General features: G+C 34.6%; 1 long non-coding RNA gene across 1 annotated transcript; it reads right to left on the bottom strand.

Annotated features, from left to right (window-relative positions):
- Window positions 1-17549: 17549 nt before the first annotated feature.
- On the bottom strand, window positions 17550-20644 carry LOC135848199 (uncharacterized). The gene is made up of 2 exons (XR_010559330.1): window positions 20479-20644; window positions 17550-19483 (listed from the first exon to the last, which is right to left on the bottom strand). It is a non-coding gene; the product is annotated as an uncharacterized LOC135848199 (long non-coding RNA).
- Window positions 20645-21156: the final 512 nt, after the last annotated feature.

Here is a 21156-nt window from a genome sequence, read left to right as displayed (position 1 = left end):
TCCCAAATTTCAGCTTTCTTCGTCAATTTGGTAAAATTTTTATTTTTCCCCTCATTTTTGGCCTTTGATTTTCAAAAATCCACCAAAAATCCAAAAAGGCACTTTAGCTCTTGAAATTTTGACAGGTGATGAATTTTTGCCTGCTCTTTCGATCTACCTTTGTACGCTTTAAAAAATTTCGTGCAAATCTTATGTTGGAACGCAAAATCTGCGATTTCGGCTGACCTGTCAATCAAAATGGCCGCCAATTTGTAAGCAAGGCCACTTTTTTTTGTTAGTACAACGGCTAGCAATATTCCTTCGGACTACAAGTTGCCCCAGAGGATCGCAGGGGAGATGCAATAAATCCTTATGCGGGCCCCCAACTAACAGTCAATTTTGAATTTTCAAACGTTTGCCAAAAATCGAAAAATGAAGCTGAAGATTTGGTTTTGAGGGTTTTCAGACCATGTTCTTTCCAAGAATCGCGGTCCCGTTCAAATCGGAGGACGCCAATTCAAAAGGTTTCCTTGTTAGCATTTTTCTCCAAACTAATCGCCCCAAATTTTCCAAAATATTTCAAATGGTCGATCGTTTTTAAGGGCCAAAAAGAGGAAGTTGTATAGAGGGACAGAACAATAAATCACTTCGTTGGCGCAAATTACTCGCATCCATCGTGAACCCACCAAACCATCGTAATTGTTACGTATTTTTACTACGCGAATAAAATTTTTCGTTACTCGTATAACCGCACCAACGATAAACACAAACCAATAATAATTACATAGTAAGTGCATAAGTAGGTAAAAATGCATATACGAATATCACACGTTATAACTGTGAATAGCTCGCCGCACAGAGGTTTGTGTACCATGTTAATGGGTTCTATGCGTGGGAATATCAACAAACGAGCATTATAAATTTTATTCCATCTTGACTGATGTGCCCACAGCTCGGCTACCGTACCTCAGTTGAAAAATAAAAAAAAATGGTGTACTGATAACCTATGCAAGTACGTACCAAGTACCTACAGTCCTACACATTCAGGTACATTAAAAATATAATGTATTTTGCATACCTATACTTCGTATACCGTGTACACAAATTCGCCAACTGATTCGTTTGTGAAAAATGAAAAAATTCCGAATTTAAAACGCGATTTGAAATATATGAGTATGAGAATGGCCCCTCGTAATGGGATTTTTTTTCGGTCGTTAATTCGCATATATCTATAACAAACGCGGTGTAATTACATGGTATTATTATTACGAGCATTTTCACGTGTCCACGAGCGAATGGTTCAGTTCAATGCGGAAAAATGTGTACCTTGAAAAGAATGCAGTCGTGTGAACAACCACTGAAGCGGATTCAAATCGATAATATTTTATTGGTAATCGTTTGATGAATGACGTCAGTCGCCAGTTACTGTTGTCAGATCGTGGCGCTAATTTCTGCAGAATTTTTTCCCCCTCACAGCCAGAAATCTACAAGTAGCACTTGACTTTAAAAAATGATAAAATTGGGTAAAAAAAACCACATAATAATATCGTAATTAACTCGATATACTGGAAGGAGAACAAGTTATAATAACATAATCAGCGACGGTGACATTTGAAATTCGCCACCGAATCTATACACAATAAACTGGTGCCATATAGAACATGAACCAGGTATAAGTACTCGTAAAAGTACCAGGTAGGCACTAGAGGTACAATGTTTGAAGAAAATAATTAAAAAAAGCGTGTTTATAGCCAACTTCTTTGTTAGTAAAAATAAAAAATGGTTAAACCGGATACAGTGTATGAAATTAATTACGATTTTATTCGTTGATACGTCCATTTTATGACTAAGTATTAAATGTTCTTCAACGACGACCAGAACGACTAGGTATACTTTGCTAACAGATCCGTGCAATTATTTTACCCCCTATTTCTTTTTTTTTTCTAAAAAAACTAGGAAAATGGTATAGGTATCAGTTCACATTCACATAGGACAGAAGGCAGTAGGCACTGCACTGATGTCTTATTCGAGCATGGACATGGACACCACTAAAGGCAGGTGAACGATTAAAGAAGAAAACATGAGCGAGGTGTAGTTGACCGATACGATGAGCGGATATTAATGCGGCCATTTAATTATGTAAAATCATCGAATTCACTACCTCTACACTCTACAGTGTACACCATGTTGACCGAGTTGTTCAACTTTTAAATATAATCCTCCCTTAATTGATTTACATAAATAAACTCGTTTCCCCATTCCATTGCATCGGGCTGTGCTAGTGCTACGAATCTCGTGTCTCATGGGCGTTAAAATTAAATACGATACGATAATTCTAAACGAACTACGGTTTGTTGTAGATTATTTTACATACATATAAGGTCCATCTTGTAGGGAAAAAAACACGTGTAGTGAGTGGTCGTAAAAGTCTTGGAAAAAATATTGTTGGAAAAATACTGTTGAAATTGTGTAGTAGTGGTTACAGGACCACACTGTACGAATACATCTGTTGAGTACAAATTTTAGGTAATTGAAAGGTGCAGAGGAAAATACTTGAGAATTTTGAGGTGAGAAACACTTCTGTAAGCTGGAAAAAAACATATACTTACTGTTTTACGATTGAAAAGGCGAAACCTCCCAAAAGGTAAATCCATGGCTCTCTTCAAATGTAGTAAATGCCAAATTCAAACTTATTGTGTCATTTAGAATAAAGGCGAGCATGATAAAAGGTTTTGTCAAGGCCTCAACACTCAAAACGCTGAAAACTATATTCACAATAAAGCACTTCGACTAGCTACTGGAGCCCTCAAAACCACTCCTATCCACTTATTATACTCCCTTCCTTATGTCTGGATCATTCCACCTCAATTCGACCAACGTCTTTGAGTCATGTCCTTCGATTTCGCTCAAAATCAAAAATCTGACGTCAGTGACGTCATATTCGTGTTCAGCGTCACCAAAAACATACAATTCGATATATCACATGCCCCATTTTTTTTTGAAAGTTTGGCCCGAATTAGGGGGAGGGGGTGCTCCCCTACCAGAAGATCTCATCTCGAAAATTGAATATTTCAAAAAAGTATCAAAAGGTACATCCGTGGAAATTTTTTCCGAATTTGTGAGGGGGGGGGGGGTTCGAGTGGAGAGTTTTCTGAAAATTTGATTGAAAAAAGGTAGTGTTAAAAGTAGTGATTTTTTCAACAAAAAAAATCCGTTGGATATCATGATCAACTTCTAGTAATTTTCAATTATTGAGCGAGGGGGGGAGGGGGTCAATTTGACAAATTTTATGACACATTCTGCAGTTTTGACAAATTATATCATTCAATTTTGAGAATTTCCGATTAATTCTTGGTATTTTTCAATAATCTAAGTACTTAAGGAGTCTGTGCAAAATTTTATCCAAATGAAACATTTTCTCAAATTTTGGTCATTTTCTGATGGTCCATCAATTTTTGTAATTTTTGAGTGATTTTCACAATCATTTTTACAATTTTTATGATTCCAGTACATTTCCTCGAATCAAATCCCCCGAATGCGTTTTTGCCCGAATGCCAAAATCCCGGATAATAAAATCCCGAATCAATTTTCCTGAATGACTTTTGTGCTGTTTTATAATCCCGAATGCCAAAATTCCGAATAATAAATTCTCAAATTGAAAATCCTGAATGCGGTAAAGTTTTTAGTGGTATGTACTTCTGAATTTTTGTCCCTATCATGGAAATCGCAAATGTTACCTTCCTTGAAGGAGAAGGTTACACTTCTTCATAATCGATCAAAATGACTGCGAGAATAGTCGATAAACAGCTCCAGTTAAACGGATATACTTGAAGTCCAAGGACAAGGACTCTAAGGTGTATTGGGTTTGCCGGCAAGTAAGATCACAGACATGCCGGGCATGAGCCATAACAACTACCAGAAGGCGCAATAACATCATAGTGATCAAAGGCAGCGATCAGTCCCCTCATCAGCATCCTCCTAACTGAGAAGAATGTTCTGCAGAACAAGTGCAGTGGGCAATAAAAATATGAGCCGAAGAGCACCCTGAGCAGCCTCCTGCTCAGCTGTTGAGAACTGCCCTCCAAGGTGTTCCAAGCGGCGTCCTCCGTCAGCTCACTTTTTTTCAAACGTTTGTCATTCGGGGAAATGATATTCGGGTAAATTGATTCGGGAAAATATTTTTCAGGTATTCTGCAAGCGGGATTTTAGTTTTTGAGTTCATCCCGGTAAACACACCGAACGCGAATCGCCGGCGGAAATCGCGGTCGCGAAAATCGCGTTCGATTCGCCGGCGAATAGAAGGCAGAAATCGCGGTGAAAAAAATGAAAAATCTCGTTGCAAAAATCGTAGGCGTATCGCGGGCGAATAGACGGCGGAAATCGCAGTGAAAAAAATGAAAAAACTCGTTGCGAAAATCGTAGGCGTATCGCCGGCGGATTCAGCGGTGATATTTTCAACGCGATACTCGCGTTCTATCCGCCGGCGAATCGAACGCGACAATCGCGCTGAAAAGATTTGAAAAAAACACTGCTGAATCCGCCGGCGATACGCCTACGAATTTCGCAACGATCTTTTTCATTTTTTTCAGCGCGATTTCCGCGGTCTATTCGTCGGCGAATAGAAGGCGAATTTAGTAGAGTTCTTTTACAATATTTTTCATGCGATTTTCGCATTTGTTTCGCGTTCAATCGAGTGAGCATTCAGATGTTCTTATGCAAGCATGCAATAACGAGCAGAATGTTGTGTTTTTTTTTATCTTTTCGTTCGTGTTTATTTCAAATTGGTTTTCTGGTGTTGAATTTTGATTAATTTTTTTGGAGTGATAACGAACAATTTTTTTTCGTGGTGTGTACATAGAATAAATTTTTCGGCGATGAGTCAGATTGGAATTTTTTTGTGATTATTTCTAATGAATTTTTTTTAGCAATTTTTGACACTTTTTTGTGATTTTTAAAATAAATTTTTCACTGTATTGATTCAAATTTAATTTTTTTATTCAGCTTGGAATTTTTCATGGTGATTTTGAACTGTTTTTTAGTGATGAATTCTGATAAATTTTTGATGATTTCAAATGGATTTTGTATGGTGACTTAGAATAATTATTCTAAATCTCCATAATTCAATTTTTGTGTTTTTGGTTATTTTAATAAATTACAATTATTGATGTTGTTGCATTCTTGTGTGAAGTGATTTACCCAAGTATAGGTACTTAATCGTTTTTTCTTTTGTTATTTCCTAGTTTGTCTTCCTACATCAGAATCAGAAAGCATTCTTCACTTAATTTACTCGTTATTTATTTTGTTTTCTTGATTTTTAATTATGTAAACAAGTAAATTACTCGTAAAATTAATTGAAGAATACGTTCTGATTCTAATGTGGGAGAAGAAACTAGGAAAAAACCAAAGCAAAACATCATTGCGATTATCGCCTTCGAATCGCCTTCGAATTGCGTTCTGATATCGCTGCGATTTCCGCCGACGAATCACCTTCGAATCGCGTTCTATTTCAACAGCGATATCGCTGCGATTCCCGCCGGCGTATCGCCTTCGGATTCCGCTGCGGAAAAAGCGGACATTTTCGCCAGCGATTCGAACGCGATTCCCGCCGGCGATACGCCGGCTGCCAATACGATGATCGCCTTCTATTCGCTGGCGTATCGCGTACTATGTGTTTACCGGGATGGATTTGGGTAAATGGATGATAATCAATTTTTATGATACTTTTTTTGTGAATATTAATTTTTGGTTCTTTATTAAACGTCGAGATCGTCAGAATTTTTACTTCAGCCTTCAACCATTATTATTTCTGGTATACTACATAGGTACTTAATTTCTACACAGGAAATAGGTCAAGTGCATACTATCAAACAGACAAATGAAATAAAAACAAACATGATAAAAGTAGCACCAAATTGTATAGGAATTTTCAGCAAATGATGAAGTGAGAGACATTGAAGGGAATATTAACTTATCAATATTTCCAAAAACCTAAAGACAGAAGATAGGTTGAGAGTAATCAAACTGGTTGAAAAATGCAAACACCTATTCACTATGAATTCACTGGAGGTTAGCAAGGCTAATGTGGATGAATATGAATTGAAAGTGAGAGATGATGAGCCAGTAGCCTCAAGATCATACAAATTAGCTCCTGTTGAGAGGAGAGAAATTTGGAGGCAAATAAATGCAATGGTCAAAGCAGGTATTTTGAGAAGATCAAATTCAAACTACTACGAGGGTCGTCCCAGAAGTACCCAGCCTAACACATAGATGGCGCTCATAGGGTGAAAAAACCTAGCGCATTCGACAACACGCATCTTAGCAAGTATACACCACAAGTTTGAGCACGTTTGGCCTTTTAGTATTTGAACAGTGGCGATTTTTAGAAAACATGTTTAGTGTATGCATAAAAATGGAAAAAATTGGCCATCGTTACTTGAAACAATTTTTCCATTTGAAAGGGTTAAATCCAACCAATATCAAAACCGAGCTAGAAAGTACTTTGGGTGAGTCTGCCCTATCATTTGCAACTATAAAATATTGGGTAGCTGAATTTAAACGAAGTCGAACGAGTTGCAAAGATGAACATCATTGCGGTCATCCAAGTGAGGTCACAACTCCGGAAATGATCAAAAAAGTCCACAAAATAGTACCGGAGGGCCGCCAATTAAAAGCGCATGAGATAGCTGACATGGTAGGCATTTCAAAAAGTGCTGTACATCGCATTTTGACCGAAGATTTGGAGGTGAAAAAGCGATGCGCAAGATGTGTGCCGCATTTGCTGTTTTTTCATGACAATGCCATTGTCACACATGTGTTGTTGAGATGGCCAAAATCAACGAATTGAAGTTCAAACTGCTACCCCATGCACCTAAATCTGTAGATATGGCTCCCTTGGACTACTTTCTTTCCCCAAACCTAAAAAAATGGCTGGGTGGTCAACGATTTTCAAATAAGGAAGAAGTTAAACCTGCAGTTGATGGCTATTTTGTAGGGCTCGATGGTTCATACTACAAGCAAGGGATCGAAGCATTCAAACATCGCTGGAATAAGTGTTTAGAGTTGAAAGGAGTATATGTAGAGAAATGCACCCGATTTTTGCCCAAATTTTCATTTTTTCTTTGTTAGGCTAGGTACTTTTGGGACGACCCTCGTATGCTCCCTGCTCCAGCCTCCTTAGTGAAGAAAAATGGGAAATTCAGATTTATCAGTAATTTTCAAGAGCTGAATAAAAAATTAATTCTAGACAGAAATTCTGTCCCCAGAACAGGGATGTGATGATACCATATCAATACGGTATCGATACTTGTGAAAATATCATGATATGATTGATATGTATCGATAAATATCATGATACTTTTGTTTGTTTATTTTAGTTTAAAAAGTTGGCTGAAATGTCAAAACTTTCACAGATGAAAAAAAGCCAGAAACAAAAAAAATTCAAAAGCATGGTATCAAGTTTGGATTAATATGTATCGATAAGTACATATCATGATATATTGGGTATCATCGCATCCCTGTCCCAGAATGCAAAATATTTTTATGGCACTTGAAGGAGCCAGAAAATTTTGCATTTTAGATTGTAATTCAGGTTTTCACCAAATACCTATCAAAGAAGGATCCAGATATTTGACAGCTATCATTGTAGATAACCAGATTTTTGAATATTGTAGACTACCTCAAGGGCTTATGAATTCACCAGCAGCCTTTAGTAAAATCATAAGTACAGAGTTTGCTGACTTATTGTATAAGTAATGGAGTAGTGGCTTACATGGATGATATCTGCTACTTATCTGTTGATTGATCAATGATTTTATAACTAACTAATCCACCTTAATTTTTCTTTGTTTCAGGTGAGTACATATTTCCTTCCAAAAATGATAGAATATGAACTCGTGTATTGAGAATAAGTGAGTAATTTTATTTATAACCCTTATGAGAAAAGTTATGTCACTTCTACACCAGACCTGTGTCCTTTTATTTTAAAATGGAAAATTTAAAAAAAATTCTAAAATCACAGAATTTGAAAATCAGCTGAAATACTTCATTGTCCATCAGGTTTGAATCGAGGTGATCTGATTTTCCAAATACAAATTTGGAAATAGTAAGTAGATCAAATTTTTGAGTTTGCAAACGATTTTGATTTTTAATGAATTTTTAAAAAATTTAACTTGGTCACAAATGAAAAAAAATCAAAATTTTACCAAATAGACCAAGAAAGCTGAAATTTGGCGTGTGACCTGTTTTGGACCCTGTAAATTGATTGGAAACGGTTTTGAACCATTTCGAGTGGTAGTTCCGGAGTACCCTAGCTGATTTTTGAAAATTGAAATTTTCACAACGTTTACCCAATTGAGTTGTTGAAATCCAATTTACTTAATCCCCCATTTTTAATATACTGAATCGATTGGAGATGGTTTCAGACTGTTCTGGAGCCTTCGGGTATATTTTGAACAGTTCAGATTTTCTAAAAAGTGGTCTAAAAACCGTCTAAATTGACTCTCGTTTTGTGAAAAACAATTGTTTCTGATGGTCAATGAACCTTTCAGACCCTCCCAATCGTAAAATTAATTTTTGAGAACTATGGTGAAGAATTTCAAGCGACTGAAGTTGTAAACTTTCAAAAAAGCTTCTGCTCAGTTCGACAAATTTTCAAATCCACTTTCATTCGAATGCCATGAAATATGCAATTGAATTCAAAGAATTTCGATACGTTAATCATTGAAAGGTAATGGAAACTCACATGAGGTCAACCGAGATTAAGTATACTAAGTACCTGTGTGGTTTCAGGACACCCTCTAGTAGGTACATCCGCATCGTTGGTCGTCGAATATGCTGTACCTAATTAGAATTCTCTAGCGCCATCGCCACAACCTCTTAAAAGGTCGACTATTGCCATAGTTTTTGCTGCAGTCGGGGTAATGTGTATCTAAACTAATAACCGAACTGTCCCGGTAAGAGTTTCACACACATATGCGAGCATGATTAATTGTTTTTCGAAATTTCTTTCTCAAAATAACGGTACATCGACGAAACGTCACAATTACCCTTGTTCTCTGGCACATCTCAAGTTCACGACTCAAACCCAAAATCAAAAAAAAAAAAAAAAATCATCTCATCGTATGCATATAAATTTATCCAACACGTCAAAGTCCTCCATCTGCAAATGCAGCCATCAACACATCCACAAAACTGCATAAGAAGAGCAATAATAACGGTGCCTACTGTGTACAATAAAAATCCACCGTATGATTTACAATGCGTACCTTACGCATATACCCCTAAGGCCATTTAAACTGGCACGCGCTCACCTGACGACCTGACGTGCGAAATTATCGAAAGAAATTAACCAACTGGTATTTGATTCTATGTTTTATGGCCGAATTAATATTGTCGAGGTTTAACAGAGCGCGAGTTTCGTTCGTACGTACGTCCAACTCCACCGAGTTAAATAATAGGTTTTTTTTCTCGACTGACGACCCCTCATCGTTCGCATTTCGCCATACTTAAAGTAGGTAGAGGTACATGTTGCTGGTGAGACGTCAATCATGAGAAATTACACGTTAGTGCGGTTCGAAAAGTGTTTTGATATTTCTTAATTAAATAATAAACCTTTTTCCCTCAGAGCATATGTTCGACGAGCCGAGAGGCAAGAAAGAGACAAATGAGTTTCTTTTTTATTTTCAAGAGGGTGGATTCGACTTAGACTCGTAGAAAGGCGAAATTTACTCGTGTGGGCGGGAGATCTTCGGTAGGGTTTGAATCGCGAATTTTTTGTGTGGTTGATGCGAAATATTCGTTTCTCGAATGGGTTTGGAGAAATGCTTCGATGGGTTTTGAGGATTAAAAATATTATTATCGATATACGAGTAGATAATATCCCCTTTTTTTCTGTAACCACCCGGTGAGAATGTTTTTCAAAAAATTAAAAAACACGAACACCGAAAACAGATTATTGAGGTAGGAATCAAGAAAAGATGAGATAGAAGTGGGCAAAGACGAAAATTTACACCGTTTCCACGACTTTAGAGGTTTTAATGATAATCATAGCAATAAAAGATGAATGCTGTTTGGGTTCATTTAAAGTGGAAAGATTGTTGTCGAACTCTTCAAAATTTTTTTCAAATTCTTCACAATATTTTCCTAATGAACCAAAGATCATTTGGAACAAAATTTCAATGCCCAAATACTTTTTTTTCTTCAATTTTGATTTATGTAGCCTCCTATATGTCTCTTTCATCTACAAAGGCGAGCAGAATTTTTCAGTGTTTTTCTCCAAAAAATTAAAATAAAATTTTAAAAAATATTTCTAACGCTCGGTCGTGGTGGAAGAACAGAGGGAGATTTTCAGCGAAAAGCGATAGACTCGGACAATTTCACTAAATTAAATGACTTTTTGAGAATTTCTGAAAAATGCAAAACTTTTGGACAATTATTGAAAAAAAAGTTGGATTACTTAAAATTTTTTGCAAGAAAAAACGACAATTTTGAGCAATTTCTGACAAAAAACGAGATTTTTTATTCATTATTTGTAGCTTGAATTCAGACTTTGAAAGTCCAGCATTATAGCAATCTGGGCCAAAAAGCACAACTTTTAAAAAAATTTGCCAAAAAGAGAGACTTTTTTTTTTGGCAATGTTTGATACCTTTTGGAATTATTAGCTGAACAAAAAGTGTCACTTTTTGACAATTTCTACCAAATGAACAAGACCTCTGGGTATTTATAGTCCAGAATTTTTTTCAAAAAGTGAGACTTCTACAATTTTAGCCTCAAACAGCACTTTTTGATAAATTCGTTGAAAGGCGATACCTATTTGTTGAAATTTTTGTAACAAAAGAAAGACTTCTGTAAATTTTTGGTAAAAAAACAAGAAAAAACTACAGATTCAATAAAAGTTACCTGTAATTTACCAGAGAAATTACCTGTAATTTACCAGAGAAATTACCTGTAATTTACCAGAGAAATTACCTGTAATTTACCAGAGAAATTACCTGTAATTTACCAGAGAAATTACCTGTAATTTACCAGAGAAATTACCTGTAATTTACCAGAGAAATTACCTGTAATTTACCAGAGAAATTACCTGTAATTTACCAGAGAAATTACCTGTAATTTACCAGAGAAATTACCTGTAATTTATCAGAAATTACCTTAGTTTGTGATTCAATTTACCAGTAATTACCTGTAATTTACCAGAAATTACCTGTAATTTACCAGAAATTACCAGAAATTACCTGTAATTTACCAGAAATTACCAGAAATTACCTGTAATTTACCAGAAATTACCAGAAATTACCTGTAATTTACCAGAAATTATCTGTATTTTACCAGAAATTACCTTCAATTTGTAATTTAATGTACCAGTTATTCCTGTAATTTACCAGTAATTACAAATAATTTACCAATAATTGCCTGTAATTTACCTATAATATTTACCTGTAATTCACCTTCTCCCCCCACCTGTTCCATGGAGTGTTTGGGAAGGCTGATGATGGTAATTTTTATTCTTCTTAACCAAGGAGGGGCTGGGAAAACTGATGACGGTAATTTTGTTTTTCTTAATACTTACGTAAGATCTCAAAAAAAATGTTGAGCAAAATCGAAGGCCTTAAACTCTTAAACCAGGAAATCACACAAACTGATGAAATCGTAGATTATCAACTTAACATACGTAGAACAGATACGATTAAAACGAAAGGGAAAAAATTCGTAGAAAAAATTATCCCGAAATCTGATCTAGATCCGAACACCGATCGTTGACCTCTACTTATGGCCTAAATCATGCAAAATATTCTGTCACCGAGAGATGCAGGCTATTGAAAAAGAAATCCGACTAAATGATGCTAATAATCCGGCATAAATAATATTATTTACCTACTCTGAAAAAATCCTACACCATTAAAGGTAAAAAATTCGCCACCTAGATACTATTTAATTCAATCTGAATGGCGCTTAGAATGCCTCGCTCCTCGCTGTATAGACGAGAGTTAAATCAAGCCGAGAATATTTCAGTATTTTATCGCGACTTTGATCTCGACAAAAATGTAAAGAAAAAAATTAAAAATGTCCAGAATGATATCTTCTCCGGCGTGGACTATTTTTCATTTCTTTAGACGTGGCGTGGTTTAAATTTCATACGCGACAGAGGCCAAAGATTATATTGACTATGAAGAGTAAAAAAAAAATGCTCGAGCAACGAGGTACAGGGAGATGTTATTTTTCTGATGATTAGATAAGTTATTGGTACTTCAATTGGTATGTCGTATCTATATCTATAATATACTTTTACATGGTACAAATATGCATATTACAATTATGCGATCATCAAGTACACTACTCACACACACATATCTAATCCAAGAGTCTAGATCATACACATAGGTAGACAGACATTCGAATCACCGATTAGCTTCGTTAGTAAACAGCATCATCGGCGCAGTAAGAAATCGAAAAAATATTCCAAGATGAAGATATCAGATGTCATCTAATCAATATAGCCATTTGTAACACATTTCTTGATAAATTCATATCGAATATTGTCATCGTAACTACAGGGGGGATAGTGATGCAGGATTTCGTATTTCGTATCCTGTGTACCTACCTCTATCTAAACACCGTTGTCAGAATTTGGAAACAAACACAGAAGAAGAGTCCGGCTTGTAAAATGTATCGATGTTGATATTAGTGAATCATTTATCCAAAGGATAATACCGGTCTCATCATGATGCTGTCAAACATTGATATCATTTTTTATTTAAAATCATTAATCAAAAAAGAAGCAGCGTGCGCGGCAAGAGCAGATACCTCTATAAAGAAAGAAGTTGAAAAAAAAGAGTTAACCAAATAAACAAATCTCTGCGGTAGTTCTCTCTGTTGTGTGTATGTTTTCTGGCGCTCTTTTGTACGTGGTACCTACAAATAATAATACTGGAAAAAAAAAAAAAAAAAAAACAGTGGTCGCGCGTATTTTTACCGTGACATATTAAACGGTTTGATGCTATTTAAAATATGTCGTTCGGATACGCTTGACAAAAGCTTAAGTTGCTCGATAAATCACATTTAACGAGTTCAAAATCGACGCTCTTGCTGGTAATATGAGCGAAATTTTTCGTTCGTGTAAAGATTTCGTCAAGGTCGTATTTTCCCATAGCGACAAATCATTTTTTTTTTACTTACTCGCTCGTCGTTGTTTCTGTTTCCAGAAAAAGAATGAGATATGGAGAGGGAAAGGGGGGGTAATTAAACCGAAACGCGAACGCGTATATTATAAATATTATGCTCCGTATGTCTTTTTTTTCCTTCTTTTAAATTAACCTCGACAATGTCGCCCTTTAATTAAACATAGATATGTTCCCCTTTAGCATAATATTCAGAGCTCGGTGAAGTTCAATGCTCATAATGACTCAAAAATGATATTGTGAAGATATTTCAATTGACTTTTGAAGCTCCCGCTACCATTGCGAGGATATTATGAGTGACAAAACGTTCTCAAAGTTGAGCTTTTTTCACATGAAGCTTTCACTCTTGGTCTAAAAAGTTTCGACAGACTCCGCAGAAAATCCAAAACCGGTCATTCAGTTTTTGATATTTTGGTTTTTTGAACATTAATTTTGAGAAATTAACAAATAGGCTACCTATGAGAAAAATTGGTCAACAATTCTTTCTTTAAAACAAGCAAATTTCATTACTCGCAGAAAGTACATATCCAGGTAAGTATATCAAATTTACAAAAATATTGATAGTCTAATCTTGGAAGAGTTTCGTTCTTGCACGTTGCAGGTAGTTTTTGATGAATTACAGGTAATTTCTGGTAAATTACGGGTAATTTCTGGTAAATTACGGGTAATTTCTGGTAAATTACGGGTAATTTCTGGTAAATTACGGGTAATTTCTGGAAAATTACGGGTAATTTTTAATTTTTGGTAAATTACGGGTAATTTTTAATTTTTAGTAAATTACGGGTAATTTTTAATTTTTGGTAAATTACAAGTAATTTTTAATTTCTGGTAAATTACGGGTAATTTTTAATTTCTGGTAAATTACGGGTAATTTTTAATTTCTGGTAAATTACGGGTAATTTTTAATTTCTGGTAAATTACGGGTAATTTTTAATTTCTGGTAAATTACGGGTAATTTTTAATTTTTGGTAAATTACGGATGATTTCTGGTAAATTACGGGCAATTTCTGGTAAATTACGGGTAATTTCTGGTAAACAGGGCTTGTACTCGGTTACTTTTTAAGTAACCAAGTTACTAAAGTTACTAATAGTAACTTTTGGTTACTTTTTAAAAATTTTGGTTACCAAAAGTTACTTTTTCCGAGTTTTTTTCACAAATTTCCTTTTTTTTTCTTCAAAATTTTACCCAGAACTCTTTTTCTTTTCATCAAAAATGATGCTGTTTTACCTCTCAGGAATTGTGAATTTTCAAAAGCTTTTGCTCTCGCTTCGCTCGGGCTTTTATTCATATTTCTGTGAATATACGTAATAATCTCCTGAAAAATTGAAAATTTTGAAGCCAAGAAAATCAACTTTTTACTTACATTATCAGGAATCACGTTGTTTTACTTCTCATATTATCAATTTTCGCAGCTTTCGCCCTCGCTTCGCTCGGGCAGATATGAATTCTACTGCTTCAATTTTCAAACATTTCCTAAAATGGAAAAATGAACTCGACAAATTCCAAAAACATAATGTAATCAATATCTGACCAATTATTTGGAAAAATCATGTTGGGGGGAGGGGGTAGAGTAAACGTTGGGAAAATTTAGCGTGAAAAGTTGGGAGAATTTCAGTCTCTCCCCCCCCCTCCAACACATCGCTTCATCAGACCTCTGAAAATAAAATGTAGTAGTTTAAAGTTTTGTATGGATCAGTGTTTTTCGGTCACCTCACCTCTATTTTTTGCATTGGAAATTTTTTTGGTCACTTTTTTGGTTACTTTTTGGTTACTTTTTCCAGCTTTTTTGGTTTCTAAAGTTACTTTTTTTGAGAAAAATAAAAATTTGAATACAAGCCCTGGGTAAATTATGGGTAATTTCTGGTAAATTACGGGTAATTTCTGGTAAATTACGGGTAATTTCTGGTAAATTACGGGTAATTTCTGGTAAATTACGGGCAATTTCTGGTAAATTACGGGCAATTTCTGGTAAATTACAAGTAATTTCTGGTAAATTACGGGTAATTTCTAGTAAATTACGGGTAATTTCTGGTAAATTACGGGTAATTTTAGGTTTACGGATTATTTTTGGCAAATTACAAGTCATTTCTGGTAAAGTGCGAGTGATTTCTGGTAAATTATGAATATTTTTGGTAAATTACAGGTAGGTAATTGGTGATGGACTTGTAGCCATTAATATCCAAGACCACTTTCAAGGTTCTATGTACATTGACAAGTGAGCAGTTGAAACTTTTCTAATCGCATATTTTTGGGATAAATAATTCACGTTTTGAAAATACGTATTAGCTTCTCAAATATTACGCATTAATTAGGTATTTTAAAGCATCTCGAGAAATGTATCATTTTTGAAACTGCTGGGGGAATATGTATTTTGAAATACAGTGTGCCATTTTTTGGCCAATTATAGCTAATTCCAAAAATTCCAAAAAATCCAATTTTATATTTTCTTGTCTGCATTTTTAAAATTTTTTTGAAATTGGTAATAAATTGTGCAAAAAAATGTCACCAATGTGTATCTAAAAATACATATTCTCTAGTTTCAGAAATGATACGGTAATTATCGTACAAATGAAGAGTGATATTCCAAAACTCGCTTTGTCCATTTTTATCAAAGTTGAGTTTTCAGCGGTACCTGGTAGATGAAGTATTAACTCACATTCCTACATCATCAACCTACCAAAATGAGGTGTTGCACTCACCTAAATAGCCAATTCACTAAAAATTAAAAAAAAAATAATGTTCCAAAACACGCTTTGTTCATTTTTATTGAAATTTTTTTCAGCAGTATTTAGTGGATGAAGTGTATACCTACACTCCTACATCATAAATCCACCCAAATAAAGTGCTAAACTCGCCTAAAAAGCCAATTTACCCGTTTAAAGGGAAACTGTTTTTCCTCTTTCCTGAAAAGTTGTGAAAATGGACAAAGCGAGTTTTGGAATATCACTCTTCAAATATTTCCAAAAAAAAAAAACGAATTTAACCAGAAATTAGCCATTTTCGAATTCCAACTGCTCAGTAGAACCCTAAAAGTGGTCTTGGATTGTAGAAATTGGAGCGAAAAATTCGCAACTTTTTCGAGAATGCCACCTCTTTGAGGACTCTTGGTTCTACTCCAGGGCTACCTGCCTACCTCAGGAGGTGAAAATTTTTCCGGGTAACTTTCAACTCAAAAAATAAAAATCTCCAATAAATTTGGTCAAAATCCTTCAATTTTTTTCACCATCTGTCTGATTTTGTATGCTAATTTCTTGGAGTGTTCTCTAAAAACTTTCTGATCTTTTTGTACATTATTGATTATTAGAAACGGGGTGTGTTCAATTTTCAAAAATCAAAGGAGCTAATAGTTCTTCGAAAGGGTCGAATTTAAAAAATAAGTCGATATTCGTATTCAACTCGTGCTCGTTACTTTTTAAATCATCGAGTTATTCGAGTTGAGTACTCAATGCAATTTTTGGTCACTTTTTCAAAATTTTGGTAACAAAAGTTCTCTTTTTTTTTTTTACTAAAATTGCTAAAAATTTCACTTTTATCCAGGATCGCCAAAAAGTAAAAACGCTGATTTTTCAAAACCAAAAATAGCCAAAATCTATTCCTTTTTTTCTAAAAATAGCTAAAAATTTTACAACCTTACTGCAGATTTCTTAGAAACCTGCATTTTGCTGAAATTATTAAAGGAATCATGCTTTCTGACAAAAATATCGAGAAGTATCGTCTTTGTCAAAAATACCAAAGAAATGTTCTTCGTCAAAAAATATCTTTTTTTGCCAAAATTTCCAAAAAAGTCTCCTTTTTTTTTTGAAAATTGCTCAAAAGTCTCACTTTTTTTTCCAGAAGTTGCCAAAATCTATTTTTGGTGTTTTATTTACCCAGAATTACAAAAAATTATTTTTTTGCTAAAATTTTCAGTCTTTTCTTTTTGCCAATAAATCTGAAAATTGCCAGAAAGTGTCACTTTTCCTATAATAACTAAAAAGTCCCTACTTATGTTGAAATTGTAAAAGTCTCTCCGTTTTTTGGCTACTTTTGTCAATATTTCAAAAAATTGCTGACTTTTTGCAAAAAATCCTGTTTTAAAAGTCTCACTGCTTCTCAACATTTGTTTTATAAAGTCTCGCTTTTTTGCTAGAAATTGCCGAAAAGCTTTGCCTTTTGCTAAAATTCGCCAAGTTATACCTTTTTGACTCGAATTCAAAAATCTGTGGTCTTAGGAAACTAGGCGTTTTTGAGTTCCTAATAAGACCACGTTTCTTACCTTGTGAGGGGGGGGGGGGGGTAAATTCAATCTGAGGGCAAAATCGACTATACTACTGTAAAATAGAGGGTTAGAAGTTATTTAATGAAATTTTAAACAATGTCGAATGAAGAAAAATAAGGTATTCAGAGATACAGATTCACGTTTACAAAATTTATTTTAAAAATATATTCGCAGTTGTGATACCTTAGAGTTTTGGAAAATAGTAGCTCACAATAATATTATCGTATCAGGAGTTAACAAACCTAATTTATACAAAGCTTAAACAATGCATTCATTCTTCCCTGACGAAAGTTCTTCCCAAGAAATCCATCCCGATGCATTTTTTTCATACTTCTGTTCTGTTCCGTTCTGTTCTGTTCAAGAGAACAAAATAGAACAGAACAGAACAACAATATGAAAAAAAAAATGCTTGGGAAGAATTTCGTGAGAAGAGCTTTTATCTGGGCAAACATTTTATAAAAGAGAACAGAAGATAACAGAACATAGACAAAAACCGAACAGTGGGTTTGAATTTTTCTTGCAATTTTATGTGCAGGTATTTGTTCTTGGAATTTTCCTGATCCCCTCTCAGGAAGTGGGATTACCTAGTGAGTTTTACGTTTTTTTCTCCGAAAAGTTTTTTATGAGGAAAATAAAGTAAAGCTCACTAGTTCAACTTGAGTGTTTGAAGAGTTGTCTTGAAAATGTTATGATTATTGTTCACGTTTATTCCAATTAATACGTCGGTTGAAAAATCAGAAATGAGTGAATTGGAAATGTCATGAACTTCATATAGATATATATGTAGGTATATCAAGTTAATGACATTTTCAATTCACGTATTTCCGATTTTTCAACCGACAGTTCATTGGACAAAGCAGATATGTATCAAAATCATTCTTCAGATGTAAAAGCTAATGCACTTAGATTATAATTTTGTGATCTGTCGTCCCAGGTCATGATGAAGCTTCCTAAAGATAATATTGTCGCTTTCGCTGATCGCATTATTAATATTCTCGTATTGTTTATTATGCTGTACGATATGATTCTGCTTAAATATTCAATATACGTAGTCTTACTGCTTACATCTGTACTGTAGGTGGTTCATGTTTGTCGAAGAAATCGTGCTGTAGTTTTCCTCATTTGCGCATCCAAATTGCTCTAAAACTGGTTGGAACCTGTTATTTCGAATAACTTTTCAGGGAGAATTTGGACAAAAGCATTTCTACAGCGTAGTACCATTTCATGTCATGATTGAATAATACGCAGGGTATTATTGAAGAAATTGTCTAGTTCTAAAAGTGCTATAGTTGTAATTGAAATTTGAGGGGGAGGGGGTCTCCATATGGGACGATGATTGATGTTGCAGTCTTGATAGACAATTCTGACATAACCATTCGAATATCATGTAGTCACCTTATTATTTATCACGAAGTGAAGACTTTTCGCGATCTATGGGACTGTTGAACGATAATTCTGGTACATACACGATCTTATTCTGATTTATAATAATTCTATCCAACTCAGCATTTCTATAGATGTTCCAACGCAGTTATAGAATCACTTCCAGATCGCATTTTCAATGCTGATGTGATCTAAGAACAACGTTGATAAAAATCGTGTTTAGGACGGTTTTATTCTTAAAACGGTATCCGTCATACCACGCATCTATTATGCAGTTTTTCTTCCTTCCGGAAGGATGCTGTAGTTAGTGGTCCATTCGGTTTGTTGATGTGTTTTGTTGAAAATCTGAAACTATCGACTTCGTTGTTTTGAATAAAATTTTTCGTAAAAGTATTTCTCTAGTTGGTATTATGTATCTCGATCATCGCATGAATCACCAGAAATTCAGAATATAATAGCTCGTTTGATCGACTTTCTTTACATTATCTGTAGTTTTTTATATCCTTCACCTTCATTATGTCGTATTCATCGATTAGGACATAGGAGACTTGCTACAGGAGCAAACATTTACAGGTTAATGTATCCAGATTTTTTCTGTGGGTGGTGTCTTGTTGAAAAGTGTTTTTTCCAATAATCTTTGTTTCATTGTCCAGGTTTTTGAAATTACTCAAATTCGTGCCATATTTCTGTAAAATATTACAAGTTTATGTGATTTCAAGTTGGGAAAATAGTTCGCTAACTAATGATCTAATTGTAATGTTCCATAATAAAATTTACACTGGTCTGACAGAATATCTTTAGAACTGAGAAATTTCTGGCAAAACAGGTTGAGTGGGTGCTAGAGCGTAAAAAAAAACAATTTTTTTGGATTTTCCTATCTCCCCTGCAAGGGCACCTTCAGAGCTTGAATTTTTTCTGAGTGACTTACAACTCAAAAACGAAGATCTTCGCGGAATTTGGTCATGACTCCTTCAATCATGTCTTTTTTTCGCGATTCACCCTTCCATCACACTCAGGCATTCATGATTCCTCCCCCTCCCCCACAAAAAAAATCGAAATTCAACTTTTTTTGAAGTCTTTGGTCGGTTTTCAAATTTCTCTAGAACCTTCAAATAGCTCTAGAAGGGCCAAAAAACCATGTTTAGACACACCAGGCGATTTATGACCTTTTTTGCAAATTTGATTATTTAATTTTCACTTTTTGTGGAATTTAAAAATTCACTTTTGAACTTACCCTACTGGAATTTCAAGCTATAACCGCCTAAAATGATCGAGAAGGTGTTCAGGAAGCAGTGACCAAATTTATAAGTGCCTAAGTTTATTTTTGGTCATTCCCAAGCGATTTGAAATATCCGAAAAAAATTGTTAAAAAATTTCTGGAGACTCCAAAATTACTAAAAACTTGTTAAACTGAATAAATTATTCATATTGGTTCACTTTGCACCAGAAATTTCATGTTTCATGTAAAAATGTAAAAAATTGCTCTTTAAACAGCGCATTTTTGAGTTGTTTGGATTTTTAAAAAATCGCTAAAAATTTGAAAATGTGCTGCAAGACATGAAATTTTGGTCAAGGAATAAGTTTTTGGACTTTCTCTTCTTAGGTATACCTATACCTATTTAATTTGCTGAAATATCTATTTTAAAAAAAAATTATTGTTTCAATTCTGTACGGAATTTACCTGGTGGTGCGATATTCTGTGGGAGTATAGATGTATTCGTAATATGTTTTAGTTCTTCATTGCGAAATATCGTCAACAAAAAAAAATTTATAGTTTAGTGGTTCTTAATTTTGAAATATTCACAAAAAAAATGAAAAATCGTGCACCTCATCTTTACGATTTTGGACTGTAGCTCTAGTTCTGAACGAGTGTTCTAATACGATTTAAAAAATTCCATCAGACGTTTTCCTCCTAATGTACTTAATCAACATTTTTTTCTATGATAATGCTATCGGCAACTTATGTATGAACGTGATAACTCGATAATTTGATTTCTCGAAGAATATTTGCCTGATTTTTCGTTTTATTAAATTCCTTCCTGAAACTTCTCTGGTAGTGACCTCAAAAAGACTTATGAAAAATCGTTCTAATTTTAAACTTTTAGGTTAATTCCTTTCCCACTCCATTCCATATACCTACAATAGATGTTCCATTTCAAGTAATCCTACATTATGGTGGATCGCTCCTCCCCCCCCCCCTTCCAAAAAAAAAACAAAGTCGACAGATTTTGACCAAATTTATCAGACCCTTCATTTTGAATTAAAAGTCACTGAGAAATTTTTTTAGCTCCGTAGGTGCTCTTGGAGGAGAGAAAAGAGCCCTCGAAGAGTGGGCATTTTTGAGGAAAATCGTGCAGGT

This window comes from Planococcus citri, chromosome 5 (assembly GCF_950023065.1).
Source record: "Planococcus citri chromosome 5, ihPlaCitr1.1, whole genome shotgun sequence".
In the NCBI taxonomy this organism is placed as follows: Eukaryota; Metazoa; Arthropoda; class Insecta; order Hemiptera; family Pseudococcidae; genus Planococcus; species Planococcus citri.
This window is presented reverse-complemented; position numbering and strand designations above follow the sequence as displayed.